The following is a 16,357-nucleotide window of genomic DNA, read 5'->3' on the forward strand; positions in this document are numbered from 1 at the left end:
GGAGTCACTGATGGCCCTGGGTCTTTAATGTCTTCTTCCGGAGGCCAGGTGGTCCCACCTACAGAGAACAGCACAAGTGCTCTACAGAGTGGTGAGGCTGCAAGCGCCAAGTTAGGTATGGTGGTTGGCTCTCAGAATAGAGCTTCAGCAGGAGAGCCGGGAGTCCTGCTAGGAGGCTGGGCTGCTTCCACAGGCCCTGTGGTGAGAGGCCAGCACAACGCCTTCCGTGCACTTGAGTTAGTGGTCTGAAGCACCCAGTGGTGGTGATGTATAATCATGTTATAGCCTTGTTATACCATCCATCACAGCCTCAGTTCTTTTTCTTTAGTTGTACCGTTGCTGAGCCCCCACAGTTTCCCACTGATTAGTATAGCTTTTCCACCAACAACCCTCTCTTCCCCTCCTCTTTGACAAATCAAATCATGCCACCTCCAACCCCCACTCCTTCAAGTAATGTATCCCAGTATTTCTGGACTGCATTTGTCGCTCTCTTTTCTATATTTCCATAGTTTAAAAATTATTATTGATGCAAAACATTTTGGTATTTGATCACTTATCACATTGTATTTTCTCCCAATTTGTCTACATAGGCAAATCTTGTGGCCTCAACAATGTCAGTTTTTTAAAAGAGAGATTTGAGTCTTTGTATTACAACTCTAGTCTATATCTTTCCCTTGAGTTCCAGACTCATGACAAACTATCTAGTTGATATCACTCCATGGGCATCACACAACTCAAACTTTGACCTACTCAAACTTGGATCTGTTACAGTATTCCCTATTCAGACTGACATCCTTATTACCTCCCTACATCTCCACCAATTACTGATCTAAAATTTATATTTATTAGATCTGTCCTGATCTAACTGGTCCATTCATATCCATTTTGGATCTCATCCAGTTCTACACTACAACTAAAGTGACCTTGACAAAATCTAAATTTGATCATGTCATGTTCTACTCCCCTACACAGCATATTTTAAATTTGTTAATGGCTTCTCTTCTTTTGAAAAACTTTTATTGTGGTAAAATATATATAACATAGAACTTGTCAATTTAACAATTTTTAAGTGTATAATATAGTGGCATTAAGTACATTTATACTGTGCAGCCTTCACCACTATTTCCAAAACTTTTTCATTATCCCAAATGGGAGCTCTATAAACATTAAGCAATATCTTCTTATTTCCCCCTCCTCCCCATCCCCTGCTAACCTCTAGTCGACTCTCTGTCTCTTTTAATCTGCCTATTCTAGGTTTTGTATTTAAATCATACATTTGTCCTTTCTTTTTTTGGTCTGGCTTCTTTCCCTTAGCATGTTTCCAAAGTTTATCTATGTCGTAACATGTATTAGAACTTCATTTCTTTTTATGTCTGAATAATATTTCATTATATGAACATACCACATTTTACTTCTCTTTTATTTAATATTAAAAAGCAAACTTTTTTTGTTTGTTTTTTTGAGACAGAATTTCACTCTTGTCACCCAGGCTGGAGTGCAATGGTGTGATCATAGCTCACTGCAACCTCCGCCTCCCGGGTTCAAGTGATTCTCCTGTTTCAGCCTCCCAAGTAGCTGGGATTACTGGTGCCTGCCACCACATCTGGCTAATTTTTGTATTTTTAGTAGAGACGGAGTTTCACTAGGAGTTTGGCCAGGCTGGTCTCAAACTCCTAACCTCAGGTGGTCTGCCCACCTCGGCCTCCCAAAGTGCTGGGATTACAGGTGTGAGCCACCGCGCCTGGCCACAAACTTCTTAAATTGGCCTATAAGTTTCTGCATGGTCTGGCCCCTTCACCTCTCATTCCCAGCATCCTCTGCTCCCTGAGCTCTCTCTCTCTCTCTTCTTTGGAGACTTCATGCTAACATGGTTCCTTCCTGCATCAATGCCTTGGCACAGGCTGTTTTAATTGCCAGTGACCCTCTCCCCTCCTGCATTTCACCAGTTAAGTCTTTCAACCCTTCAGATCTTCACTTAAGTGTTTTTTTCTCAAGGAAGCCTTTTCTGACTTCCCTGAGTTCATGCTCCTATTATAGGATTTCAAAACAACACATATTTATACTTAGTTGTTCTTATAAAAGTTCACATTGACATGTATTTGTCTTCTCCAGAAGATTTTAAGTTACAAGTAGACAGCGTTTGTGATTTGGCATTTTGTTTTGTCTTGATTTGTTTTTTAGAGACAGGATCTCGTTATGTTGCCCACACTGGAGTGTAGAGGCCATTTACAAGCATGATCATAGTCCACTGCAGCCTCAAACTCCTGGGCTCAACTAATCCTCCTGCTTCAGCTTCCTGAATAGCTGAGACTACAGACTTACATGACCATGCCTGGCCAAAGAGGGATTAATGGTGAGTGGCACTTGGAGGATGCTCAATGAAGGTTTATTAAAGCTATAGAGACTGTTCATAGAAATATATTTTTTTCCCTGTATCCATCATAGATCTTATAATAGTCCTTGGCACATATCATAGATTCATTAAAATGTGTTCATCTCAAGCTTCAAATTAGCCAAGTTCCATTTTATGCTGAAATAACAGTATGTTGAATTTCAAAAGAAGAAAAACACAACGCTCTTAGAATGTAAGAGGCAATAATAACCCCAAAATCTTGAGAGACAGTTGTGACTTCATATCCGCTGTGTGAAATATCCTGTGTAGTGATTAAGACCATGTGTTCCTCAAGAGGTTAAATACCAAGTTACTGTATGACCTAGCAATTCCATTCCTAGTTATATACCCAAAAGCAATGAAAGCCTGTACATGAATGTTCACAGAAGCATTATTTATAACAGGAAAAGGTGAAAACAATGCAAATGTTCTTCAACTGATTAATGGGTAAATAAAATGTGGTGCATCCAGACAACGAAATATTATTTGATAAAAAAGAAATGGAATGCTGATACATGCTACAACATGGATGAATCAAAGACCACATATTGTGTAATTCCATTCATCTGAAAGGTTCAGAAGAGCTAATTCAATAGAGATAGAAAGTAGATTAGTTGTTTCTTGGGTTTGGGGAGCTGAAGAAAAATGGAGAGTGATTGACAATGGGTATGGAGCTTATTTTGGAGTGATGAAAATGTTCTAAAATTGTAGTTATGGTCACACAACTTCACAAATATGCTAAAAATAATTAAATTATACACTTCAAAATGCATTTTATAGCGTATAGACTATATCTTGACAGGGTTTTTGTTTTGTTTTGTTTTAAAAAACTGATGATAAGCTCCAAAGCCAGGGGTTCATCTCAAGACCCCTTCATTTCCTAATTATGTGGCCTTGAGCAGATTACTTAATCTCGCTGTCTTTCAGATACTAATGATGCCTACTCGGTAAGGTTATGGTGAGAATTAAACGCGTCAATATGCATAAAAGGTTTAGGTAACCACTTAACAAAAAGTTCAATAAATATAAACTTTTATTAATGTTGTTTTCTTGTTCTAGAGGATTCATCTGCAGGTTCCTAGATCTTCCAACACGCGCATCTGTTTTGACCTACAGTGCCTTGGGGAATGGTTCATACGCTAGTGATCGCTTTTCTACAGTTTATCTTGTTGATAGCCAGTCTACTGTTCTCCCCTCTCTTAGCAGAAATTTCTCCTTTCTTCTGATTTTAATCTGTAAAATAGATTTCTCCTGTTGCTACTACTACCCTCATCTATTAAGGTGTAGACTGCTGAAGGAAATTTCTCTTTTCTCAGGGCTGGTTCTCTTTACACAGGAGTGCCCAGCAACCCAAGTGATGGGTATACAGAGATCACCCTAAGGGCTGAATCATGTGCATGGGGAGAAAGGATGGACAGCAATCAGGATACTACTGTCGAATCATGAAATAAGTATCCCTGAGTCAGAGTATGTTCCACCTGCATCCAAACTTTGCTAGTCTCTTGGCCATCCAGGACAAGTTGGGTAAAGACTGAATAAACTTAGATGAAGATCCACTATTATGCCCATGATGCTATTAGCTAGACATTTTCAGACATGAAACACTCTCTCTCTTTAGAACTTACTTATTACAAGATGCAATCTGTCATATTCATTTTCTTGTACTATTTAAACCTCTTTTTTTCTGGGAAAAATTTAAGCTTGATCACAATTCTTAACAAGCACCCCCAGATTCAGTTCTTCTGTTACAAACGTAGATTGTCTTGCTTATCGTATCTTTTTGTTGTTGTTGTTGTTCTGGTCATATGCTCTTTCCTTTCTTCTTTCATTCAGTGAATGAATATTAATTGAGTGTTTCTTACATGCCAGGTACTGTTTTAAGACAAATTCCTTGTCAGCTTGAAGTTTACATACTAGTTGGGAGAAGTCAGGGAACAAGTATAGGCCGGGCATGGTGGCTCACGCCTGTAATCCCAGAACTTTGGGAGGCCGAGGCAGGTGGATCATCTCAGGTCAGGAGTTTGAGGCCAGCCTGGCGAACATGGTGAAACCCCACCTCTACTAAAAATACAACTATTATCTGGGCATGGTGGTGGGTGCCTGTAATCCCAACTATTCAGGAGGCTGAGGTGGGAGAATCGCTTGAACCTGGGAGGCAGATGTTGCAGTGAGCCGAGATCACACCACTGTACTCCAGCCTGGGTGACAGAACAAGACTCTATCTCAAAAAAAAAAAAAAAAAAAAAAAAAAGAAAAGGACATAAGCAAGTATACTGGTGTTATGTCAAATGGAAATACATGCTATGAGGGGAACAAAAACTAAAACAAGCCAGGAGGATTGGGAGTGCTGGTGAATATTATTTAATGTACAAATTTCAGGAAGGACTCATGGATAAGGTGACATTTGAGCAGAGACGTGGAGGAAGCGAGGTAGGCAGTCTCTTGGGTACCTGATGAGAGAGAGGCTGAGCTGCGGGTGTGCTTGGCATGTTTGAAGAGCAGCAAGGAGGTTGCTGTGGCTGGAGCCCACTAAGCAAGCAGGAGAGAGGTAGAAGAGAGAGGTCAGAGAACTAACAGAACCAGATCATGCAGGGCCTTGAAGGAAACTGTGTAAAGGTTAGATTTTACCCTAAAGGGAAGGAAAACCATGAGAGAATTTTGAAAAGTGTATTGAGACATTCAACTTAGATTTTTTTTTTTTTTTTTTGAGTCTGACTCTTGTTGTCCAGGCTGGAGTGCAATGGCGTGATCTTGGCTCAGTGAAACCTCTGCCTCCTGGGTTCACACAATCCTCTCACCTGAGCCTTCCAAATAGATGGGATTACAGGCACCCGCCACCATGCCTGGATAATTTTGTATTTTTAGCAGAGATGGGGTTTCATCGTGTTGGCCAGGCTGGTCTCAAACTCCTGACCTCAGGTGATCTGCCCGCCTCAGCCTCCCAATGTGCTAGCATTACAGGTGTGAGCCACTGCGCCCAGCCAATCTAACTTCGATTTTTAAAAGGCTCTTTACAGCTATTTTGTTGAGAGGGAGACAAGGGTGAGAATCGAGGAGCCCAGTTTGGGCACTGTTTTTGTAATCCTGGAACATCCCAATTTTAATAACAGTGTAAGTGACAGAAAGTACTTAGGCTCTGGATATGTTTGGAGTGTAAAGCTAGCAGAATTTGCTGATAGATTCGAAGTGCAATGTGTGAGAAAGAGGAGTCAAGAATGACTTAAATGAAAAATAAAAACAAAACTACCAAACTACGTCTCTATTTCCAGAGTGGCTGTATCATTTTGCATGTGCACCAGCAATGTATGAATGATCCACTTTCTTCACATTCTTGCCAGCATTTGGTGTTATCACTATTTTTTATTTTAGCTATTCTGATAGGTATGTAGTAATATTTCACTGTGGTTTTAATTTGTATTTTCCTAAGAAAAGAAACTAGAGCAAACAAACAGCCAGAAAAAAGAATGAGTGAACCAAAGATTCTTTTCGGGTTGATGAAAATCTTCTGCAGATAGTGGTGATGGTTGCGCAAAACCCACTGAATTATATACTTAAAAAGAGTGAATTTTGTGGCATGTGAATTTTATCTCAATTAAAAAGTAATGAATACTGCACTGTCTTTGCTTTGAGGAGCTGGAAAAATCTATTGGCAATTACCAAAGTGGGAAAAATGGGTGGAAGGAAGCAGGTTTTTGTGGAATGGGGGAAGAGAACAGGAATAGTGAATATATTAATTTTGAGATGCCTAACAGATATCCATATGAAAATGTTTAGTGTGACTTGGATATAGGAGTCCAAAAATCCAGTGAAATCTCCAATTTGGAGACAGAAATTTAGACATTGTCAGAATATAGATAATGTTTAAAGCTACAGGCCAGGCTAAAGTCACCTAAGAGAGAGAATGTAAATAGAGAAGAGAAGCACTTAGCTTGAGCACGGCGACATTTAGCGGTCAGAAAGATTTGAAAATTAGCAAAAGAGACTGAAAAGGAGGAGCCAGTGAGGTGGGAAGAGAACTTGATGTCCCAAGTATCAAGTAAAGAACATATTTTATGAAGCAGAAGTGGCCAATTCTGCCTAATGCTGCTGATGAGTCAAGTAAAATAAGAATTGAGAACTGACCATTGGATTTTACAAATTGTTGATCATGACAAGAACAGTTTTGGTGATACTGGGGGCAAAAAAACCCCAGCAAAAACATTGGAGGGTTCATGAATAAATGGGAGGTGAGGATGAGAATTAATGGGCGCAGAGAAATAGTGGAGGGAGAGGGAGAAGAATGTGAGACCAAGAGAAGGTTCTTTTCTTTTTCTTTTGAGGTGGGAGAAATATAGCACCTTTATAGGCTGATGAGAAACAAGTAGAGGGAGTGAAAATTGATGATGCAGAAGTGAGAGGAGAGAATGGCTGTACTGATATTCTGTTTTTTTTTTTTTTATAGCGATATTCTTTTTTTTTTTTTTTTTTTTTTGAGACAGAGTCTTGCTCTGTCGCCCAGGCTGGAGTGCAGTGGCGTGATCTCGGCTCACTGCAAGCTCTGCCTCCTGGGTCCACGCCATTCTCCTGCCTCAGCCTCCTGAGTAGCTGGGACTACAGGTGCCTGCCACCACGCCCAGCTAATTTTTTGTATTTTAAGTAGAGACGGGGTTTCACCAAGTTAGCCAGGATGGTCTCGATCTCCTGACCTCATGATCCACCCACCTCGGCCTCCCAAAGTGCTGGGACTATAGGTGTGAGCCACCGCGCCCGGGCTATATAGCGATATTCTTGAATGCAGGTGAAGAGGATGGAATCCAGTGGTAAGTGGAGGGCTGTCCTCAGATAGGAGTCCAGGTAGTTTATATCTTGAATAACTGGAGGAATGTGAGTATATAGGAGCATGGGTACAAGTAGGGTAGCAGATATGATTGGGAGTATGTAGTTTTATTCTTATCATTTTTATTTTTTTAGGGAAATAGGAACCAAAGCCACTGGCCAAGAATGAGGAGGGAGGAGGAGATATTGAAAGTTTGTCAAAGGAGAATATATTAAACGCTCGCCTAGAGAAATGAAAGAAGGAGATTCTGAAAATGTAGTGACCTTTCCTTGGCAGTGCCATGGGCCCATGTGAAAGATTACTGGTCATGAATTTACAGTGAGATCTGTCAGCATAGCTGTATTTTGCTTTTTTCCCCAACCATAGCACAGGTGCAGGCATAGAGTAAACAGAGAGCTGGAGTAATCAGAATTGAGGATTTTTTTCAGGTAAGTTACAGGAAGAAAGTGTGTGTTGGGAGGGAGTTGTAGGTGTCTACAAGGAAGTGTTACAACAATGGACCATGACCTCTAAGCCCCGTAAAGACAGAAAAAAGGACCTGAGGGGAGTGAAGAACAGGGAGTAATGATGAAGGCACTGGATTGTAGAACCAGGTGGAGTCCGAGAATTTTCAGAATTGGAGTGCTAGAGGTAGTGAGCCAGAAAAACAAGAGAAGCACAAGTTTGCAATGTATAATAGCACGCCAACTCTGCTTCATGCAAAGATGTTTAAATCCAGCAGTACAGAATGGCTTGGTAAAAACTCAAGGTGTGTTAAAATATCATTCACATGAACCCAAGTGGTGATAGTCAAAGTTGTGAATAAAAAAATCCTTTCACACATTTTATAAAAACAGGTAACAACAATTGAATGTATGTTATAATTGCTCTGGGGCAAGAAAAGAGCAGTCGTCTGTTTATGACTAAAATTGTCAGTGCTTAAAATGTTCCAAGAGTCAATATTTAATTAACAAATTGCCACACTCATTTCACAGATGCCACATATGAGAGAATTAAGTATAGAATGAAGAATTAATGAACCCCTATTTAGGAAAACATGGGAATTAATACACACACCCACACCCAACCAGCCACATACACGTACACATCCTGGTAATCAAAACTGTAAACTGGGGAAATTAAGAAGATTGAAGAGCAGTCACTAAAAATATGCTTGTGTCAGAGTATCTAAAGAATGCAGCTTACAGAGAGCACAGGACTTTCCTGTGGTTTAAATCTTGAGTACAATAAAATGTTTGACACCCAGTAAGTATAAAACAAATATTTGTTCGATCAAATTAAATGAATGAATAAATAAATGAATGATGATGATAAGTCATTTCTCTATCATGACAGTTGTGTATAACAAAATCTTTTCCATTTTGTCCCATGCAGGTTCAATTTCTGGTTGGTAATTGGCAATGATGGAATGACTGTCCAGAGTAAAGAAGCCTCTCTTTGTTCTTGTGCCACGATTTCCCAGCCAGGCAGTGCTTGCAGTTCACTGGACTGATCATTTTCTTTCACACTTTGTGCCTTTGCAAATATTATTCTTTTGTCTGAAAATTGCCTGCTGCCAACCCTTCATTATCATCCCCACTAACTCTCACCCACCCACCCCCAGCTTGTTGACTTGGAAACTCCTTTTTTTTCCCAGCTGCAATTCAAGCAACATCTCCTCTGGGAAGCCTTTTCAACTCTGCCTTAGTCTTTTCTGGCCCTAGTTTTTGCATCTCTCCAGATTCACTGGGCTTCATCTGCTTTCTGGGTCACTTGTTCAGTGAAGAACCCCTACCCCATCATCACCACAACTCTTAACCCTACCGCCCTTCTTAGCCCTTTCCAGATGAGGGCTGTGCTCTAGCATGGCTCCTTCATACTCACTATGATGGGACTGCAAAGACCCTGGTGCCTGGGGCCTGAACTCACTGGGCCCCTGAAGTTCAGCTCCCTGCAGCATTCCCAGAGTCTGAGGAAGCACCGTGAACTGAGGTCTGGGCTCTGACTTCCCTGATCCTGGAGCCAGGTCATCCAATCTGTAAATGTAAAGGATGGAATTATTTCTACCAATGAGGAACATGTAGACTCTTATGCCTTTCTCCCCATGCCCTATCCCCACCCTTAACAGACTGTGGAAGCACACAGATTTCTACTTACAGACTGTTCTGAAGCACATAGATTTCTACACGACTGACTGGAGACATCTAGTGTGATCAAGACCTCAGCTGTGTTTTGTAATCAATGTGCCACCTTTGCTTCCCCCTCTACTCTCATTCTTGCTGCTCAATAACACCAGAACTCTGCTCCAGGTTCTCATTTCTATGCAAGTGTAGAAATCCTCTATAATCTCCTAGCAACACAGGCATACCCCTACCCTAGCTTGAAATAACCTGCATCATGATTGTTGGTTTACTTTAACAGAGATTCTTGAGTGCAGAGGAATTTTTTTCAGTGGTCTCATTACTTAGCATCATGTTGGGGACATAGTAGGTGACTCAATCAACAGTTTTTAATTAATTAATGGCTTTAACATTAAATAATTACAGAACACATTTAAAACAAAAAGAGCTCTTAGACATTTTTGCTTTAATTCTCTGTATGATATGGAGAAACAGCCTGAGGCCAGGAGAATTAAGGTACTTTCCAGAGTCATGCAGCTATTGAGTAGCCAGACTGGAGATGGCATATTGGTTTCCTGATCACACAGCACTATTCTCTTTTTGAAAACTGTTATTTCCATTTATGGGAGTGGAAAACAACATCAGGATCAATCTGGCAAACCCCTGGGAACTGTGTTTCTCCAGGCCATCTTTAAGCCTTCAGATTAAAATATAAAATTGGGTAACACTAACAATAGAAGATAGTGTTCCTTTGCCTCTGTCCCCATCCTTGTGGGAAAAAGAAAGAGAGATCAGATTGTTACTGTGTCTGCGTAGAAAGAAGTAGACATAGGAGACTCCATTTTGTTCTGTACTAAGAGAAATTCTTCTGCCTTGAGATGCTGTTAATCTGTAACCTTACCCCCAACCCTGTGCTCCCTGAAACATGTGCTGTGTCAACTCAGGGTTAAATGGATTAAGGGCTGTGCAAGATGTGCTTTGTTAAACAGATGCTTGAAGGCAGCATGCTCCATAAGAGTCATCACCAGTCCCTAATCTCAAGTACCCAGGGACACAAACACTGTGGAAGGCCGCAAGGACCTCTGCCTAGGAAAGCCAGATATTGTCCAAGGCTTCTACCCATGTGATAGTCTGAAATATGGCCTTGTGGGAAGGGAAAGACCTGACCGTCCCCCAGCCCGACACCCGTAAAGGGTCTGTGCTGGGGAGGATTAGTAAAAGAGGAAGAAACGCCTCTTTGCAGTTGAGGCAAGAGGAAGGCATCTGTCTCCTGCCCGTCCCTGGGCAATGGAATGTCTCCGTATAAAACCCGATTGTATGTTCCATCTACTGAGATAGGGGAAAACCGCCTTAGGGCTAGAGGTGGGACATGCGGGCAGCAACGCTGCTCTTTAAGGCATTGAGATGTTTATGTGTATACATATCTAAAGCACAGCACTTCTTTACCTTGTTCATGATGCAGAGACCTTTGTTCACATGTTTATCTGCCGACCTTCTCTCCACTATTATCCTATGACCCCGCCACATCCCCCTCTCCGAGAAACACCCAAGAATGATGAATAAATACTAAGGGAACTCAGAGGCTGGCGCAATCCTCCATATGCTGAACGCTGGTCCCCTGGGCCCCCTTATTTCTTTCTCTATACTTCGTCTCTGTGTCTTTTTCTTTTCCAAGTCTCTCATTCCACCTAACGAGAAACACCCACAGGTGAGGAGGGGTAACCCACCCCTTCAATCCTCTACAAAGTCCCTGCTGCCTTTTTTCCTGGATGTCTCCAGGTGGTGTCTCACAGGTGATTGCAAACACAGTCCTGTCAGCTCCCATATGGCACCTGTAATGACATTCCTTCTCTTCTTCAATTTCTAGCTCAGTGCCCACAGCCAGAGCTTCCCAGGCTGCCTGTCCACGGGTATGGCACATCTGCAGAGCCTCAGGTGGCTCCTGCTACTGCTCGCCCCACGAGCCCTGACTGCTAATATCTGCCCAGGGCCCTGTTTCCTTCCCTAGTATTCGTGTGGGCTGCTTAGCCTGTTACTCAAGAGCCACCGTGTGGAGGCCATGCTCCTATAGTAGCCTAAAATGAGGAAACTGCCCTGCATTAACCCAACTCCAGCTTGTTCCAAAACATGGAGCACAGAGCATTGCTGCCTGCAACCCCTGGAATGGCACAAGATTATCTATTTATTTATTCTTTAATCACAGCTGGAGGCCTCAGATATGAATATTCAGGATTGGTGAAAGAACTCAATAGTTTGACTGAGTGTCATAATTGTGGCACAGGGAGGAAGGAAGGACAGCATACCAAGCCCTTAATCACACCCTCCCCAGATACCAACATAAGGCCCGACATTCTAGAGCAGGGGTCAGCTCATGGCCTGCTTTTCTTTGGCCGGTAAGCTAAGAAAGGTTTTTACATCTTTAAATTGTTGTGAAAACAAAACGAAAAACAAAGAAAATGCCAGAGACCTATGTGACATGCAAGCCTAGAATACTTACTATCAAATTCTTTAGAAAGAGAGCTTGTGTACCCTTGTCCTAGAAGGCAAACAAAATGCCTCTATTGGAAATGTGACAATGCATAATATGAACCATGTAATTGTAAATTATAAATGAGTTCCACTGGCTTTGCACCTGTATTAAAATCTTGAATTTTTCATCATGATAGGCACCAAGAGCACAGAGAAGTGAGTGCACTCTCTCGATGACTTGTCACTTCTGTGTCAGACAGTGGTTCTGCCTTCAGACATCATGGCCTTGTGCCACCTCTGGTCTTAGTGCCTGACCCTGCACCAGAGAAAGAGTCCATCCTCTCACATCTGTCCCATTATCGCTACTATTCTAGACAATTGGGAGCACTTCATATTAGTCTTTCTTTAGGAATTTTCCTTTAGGATAAGGAGTGCCCTTCTCCCAGAATGCAGATCCACAGGCTTGTCTATAAATAGACTCCTGGGAGTCTTGGGCCACCAGTTCTGCAGCTATGCCAAGAAATGAGTGAATCTTAAAATGAACACAGCTCAGACTCAAACTGAGGCCCCCACCACACATAAAATTCAGTTTGATTTCTGATTAACTTTATCTTGATTTGGTTTAGAATAAACCAAAAGTATAAATATTTGCCTCCTATTCGATGCAAACAGATTTTCTTCTAGCCCTAATATAAATGTAAATTTCAATAACAATTTCTTAGAAATGGGAGAATGATTATTTTTAGTTTATATTTTCTTTTCCTTTGAAATATAAATTTCTGTGCCATTTTCAGCTGGTTGTCTTCTAGCTCATCATTGGTAGATAAAGGTTTCATATGCCAATAAATAATTTAGGGTGCCAGAAATACAACAAAAATTTTACTATGTGCTATTGGTTTTTTTTTAATTCATTTGAGCTTCTCATTCCATTTCTGTTTTCTAAGTATCAATTAAAAACAACAACAAAGTAATATCTACTTCTAACTTAGAAGGAAAAAGCAGCTTCAGTGTTAATTCAAACTCTTCTTTTTGATTGATACTAGTATTTTATTGGTACTAGATTAAACTAGATTAAATGAATTATGAAACTAATGTCAAAAATATGCTTAAATTTATTTGTGTATTCACTTCCCCTTCCTTTTTTGTAAGTAGAATGGGAAAAGGGGTTTCCACAAAAGGTGGCACCTGACTCCTGTCTGTTAGTTTACACCTGTGGAATAGTCTTTAGCCAATTTCCTCTCTAAGCCTCAGTTTCTTTTCTTGTACAGCATCAGTTTACTATTTATTGATTCTTTCCACAGACGTTCTGAAGGGAGAATGAGATAATGTCTACAGAGTGTTTTATGTTTCTTGGATGAAAGGTTCTTTGTAGCATTTAAGGACAAGTTTCCTGGAAGAATACAAGGATTCACCTGAGATCGTACCGGAACTGCTGCTGAGAATGCAGATTGGGAAAATGAACCTGCCTAAGTGGTTGATGACTGTAAACAACCTAAAGCTTTGTACTATTTGATTTTTGGTTCAGACATCTCTGTAGCTATTCTTCAACCATCAACCTATTTTAAATCTTAGGTGAAAGGGAGATTTGATTTTTTTAAAGTAGAATACTGTTTTAATAACTTGTCAAGTATCCATACAGTGGAATAGTGTGTAACTTTTTTTTCCTGTTTTAAATTTATTAACGTATATTTTAAATTCTAGGGTACCTGTGTGGGATGTGCAGGTTTGTTACATAGATGAACGTGTGTAATGGTGGTTTGCTGCACAGATCAACCCATCACCTATGTATTAAGCCCAGCACCCATTAGCTGTTCTTCCTGATGCTCTCCCTCCCCATCTCCACCCGACAGACCCCAGTGTGTGTTGTTCCTCACCATGTGTCCGGAAGTTCTCTTCATTCAGCTCCCATTTATAAGTGAGAACATGTGGTGTTTGGTTTTCTGTTCATGCATTAGTTCACTGAGGATAATGGCTTCCAGCTCCATACACGTCCCTGCAAAGGACATGACCTTGTACCTTTTTATGGCTGCATAGTATTCCATGGTATATATGTGCCACATTTTCTTTATCCAGTTCTATGGTTAATAGGCAATTGGGTTGATTCCATGTCTTTGCTATTGTGAATAGTGCTGCAATGAATATACATGTGCATGTGTCTTTATAATAGAAGGATTTATATTCCTTTGGGTATATATTCAATAATGGGATTGTTGGGTCAAATGGTATTTCTGTTTCTAGATCTTTGAGGAATCACCACACTGTCTTCCACAATGGTTGAACTAATTTACATTCCCACCAACAGTGTAAAAGCGTGAGGAGATTTGATTTGCTAGAACCTTGATACCACATATTTAGAATAAAAACATTTGGCAACAGTAGTACCAGTATCTTCCTGCCAGCTTCTCAGAGACTTACTTTCAACTCTTTTCCATTCTGACCTGTGGTGGAGCTACTCTTATTTAAGCACAATTAAATCTAAATAAATCAAACAAAAGAGAATGAGAATGATAGGGTGTTTTCAGAAACAGGCAAGCAAACAAAACCTATAGTTGAAGTTCTGTGGAATGACTCTCTGGATTAACCAGTGTTCACATTCACATGTAAGATTTTCCAAATGATGACCATGGCCTGCTGAATACTCGCTGCTGTCTAATATGCTGCCATACTTCTCCCTCCAACTGAGCGGTATGTTTACCAAGATTCTGTTGTGTTTACCCTCAAACTGGATTAGACTAGTTGTACCTGTTATTACAGTGATCTAATTTAATTGTATTTTGCCAACACTTATTAAAATATAAGTTTGAAAGAAAATTATTCTTTCCAATAAAAATTATGAGCCCTCAGGAAAGGAATATGCAATTGAATCTCAAAAATAATTACTGTTAGATTCGATGTGAGTGAGGTAGCTATAAAAGATTGGGGTAAAATCACCAAAATTTGGGGAGAATTTTGCACTCAGATTGCTGAAGAATATCTTTAAATTCTTGCTCTATTTTAGAAAAAAACTAAAATGAAATGGTAGAGCTAAATTATAGGTATGTTTTGAGAAAGAAAAATTATACAAAACTCCAATCAGTCAAACCATAACTAAAGGAAATACCAGTAAAGGAATAAGGAAAGATACAAGTCATTAGCGGTAGACAATGTAATGTGATCGTATCTTAAAAACATGATGCTGAATGAAAAAGTCTAAAATTGAATAAGAATTTTAACACCATACCGTGTGTATGTTTACATTTATATACACAAAACAAAAAAATACACATTTTTAAGAACCCAAACAAAACCATGCACATTAAACATTGTCTTTGGAGAAGAAAAGGGTTGGGAGTGGAAAAAAGATAAAAGACGATAAATAGACATATAAATAAATAAACAGGAGGTGGCCCTTCCCTAGGCCAATACTGTTGATATGTCATGATTGGAGAAGTGTGACTAACTCATCCTTCTTTAACAGGTTCTTCTCCCACCCCTCCCAAAGAGGGTATATGAGCCTAAGGACCTAGAGAAGTAATGACAGAATTCAAGGGAGGGAACGAAACTTAACAATTGGGTAAGCAGATGCATCAGTGGTAATCACCTTAATCAATTAGAAAAAACTGAAACATCAGTGCTTGTAATGGGGGAAAAATAAGAAGTAAGCTGATTCTTACCACCAAACTCCCACAGACAAGGAACACTAGATACATCTGGAGGCATGTGTGCAGGTATGACTGGAAATGGGGTTGACTGAAATTCTGCTCAAGAAATAGTTAAAACTTTGGATGCCCTCCCCTAACCCATGCAGTCAGGCAGCCTACCCATCTCACTGTTAAAAGAGCTAGAGTGGGCCGGGTGTGGTGGCTCATGCCTGTAATCCCAGCACTTTGGGAGGCCAAGGCAGGTGGATCACAAGGTCAAGAGATCGAGACCATCCTGGCCAACATGGTGAAACCCTGTCTCTACTAAAAATACAAAAATTAGCTGGGCATAGTGGCAGGTGCCTGCAGTCCCAGCTACTCAGGAGGCTAAGGCAGGAGAATCACCTGAACTTGGGAGGCAGAGGTTGCAGTGAGCCAGGATCACGCCACTGCACTCCAGCCTGGTGACAGAGCAAGATTCCGTCTCAAAAAAAAAAAAAAAAAAAAAAAAAAAAGAGCTGGAGTCGGGGACTAGATGATGGTTGACTGGAGTAGGAAAAGGAAATCCTCAAAAACAGTGAACAGCAAAACTAGTACATATTGAATGGTGCGACTCTTCAGCTCCTCCTTCCCACTTGTATCCCAGAACAGTATCAACTAGGTCTATACCTATCCCTCTCCTCCCCATGTGGGACATTTGAGAATCTGCCAAGCCAAGAGAAAAGACTTCTGGATAGTGACAACTGGGAATCTCTCAGAGAAATGACCGATGCCCTGCTCTATCACGTACAGTGAGCAAGCCCTTCCAGAAACACAGAGCTTTCAGCTACCTTCCTGGCAGCTCATTAGTGCATGTGAATGGGCAGTTAAGGATCACAGAAACAAGAAGTCACTTTTGAACAGTAATTTTGCATTGTAAGAATTGATTCCAGATTATTTGCTGTTTTGAATAATTCATGCC

At 40.6% G+C, this 16,357-nt stretch overlaps 1 long non-coding RNA gene across 1 annotated transcript; it reads right to left on the minus strand.

Annotated features, from left to right (window-relative positions):
- Positions 1-2,765: 2,765 nt before the first annotated feature.
- On the minus strand, positions 2,766-9,475 carry LOC100591066. Its single transcript, XR_179997.3, has 3 exons — positions 9,345-9,475; positions 9,072-9,223; positions 2,766-4,610 (listed from the first exon to the last, which is right to left on the minus strand). It is a non-coding gene; the product is annotated as an uncharacterized LOC100591066 (long non-coding RNA).
- Positions 9,476-16,357: the final 6,882 nt, after the last annotated feature.

Source organism: Nomascus leucogenys, chromosome 21, assembly GCF_006542625.1.
Source record: "Nomascus leucogenys isolate Asia chromosome 21, Asia_NLE_v1, whole genome shotgun sequence".
Lineage (NCBI taxonomy): Eukaryota > Metazoa > Chordata > Mammalia > Primates > Hylobatidae > Nomascus > Nomascus leucogenys.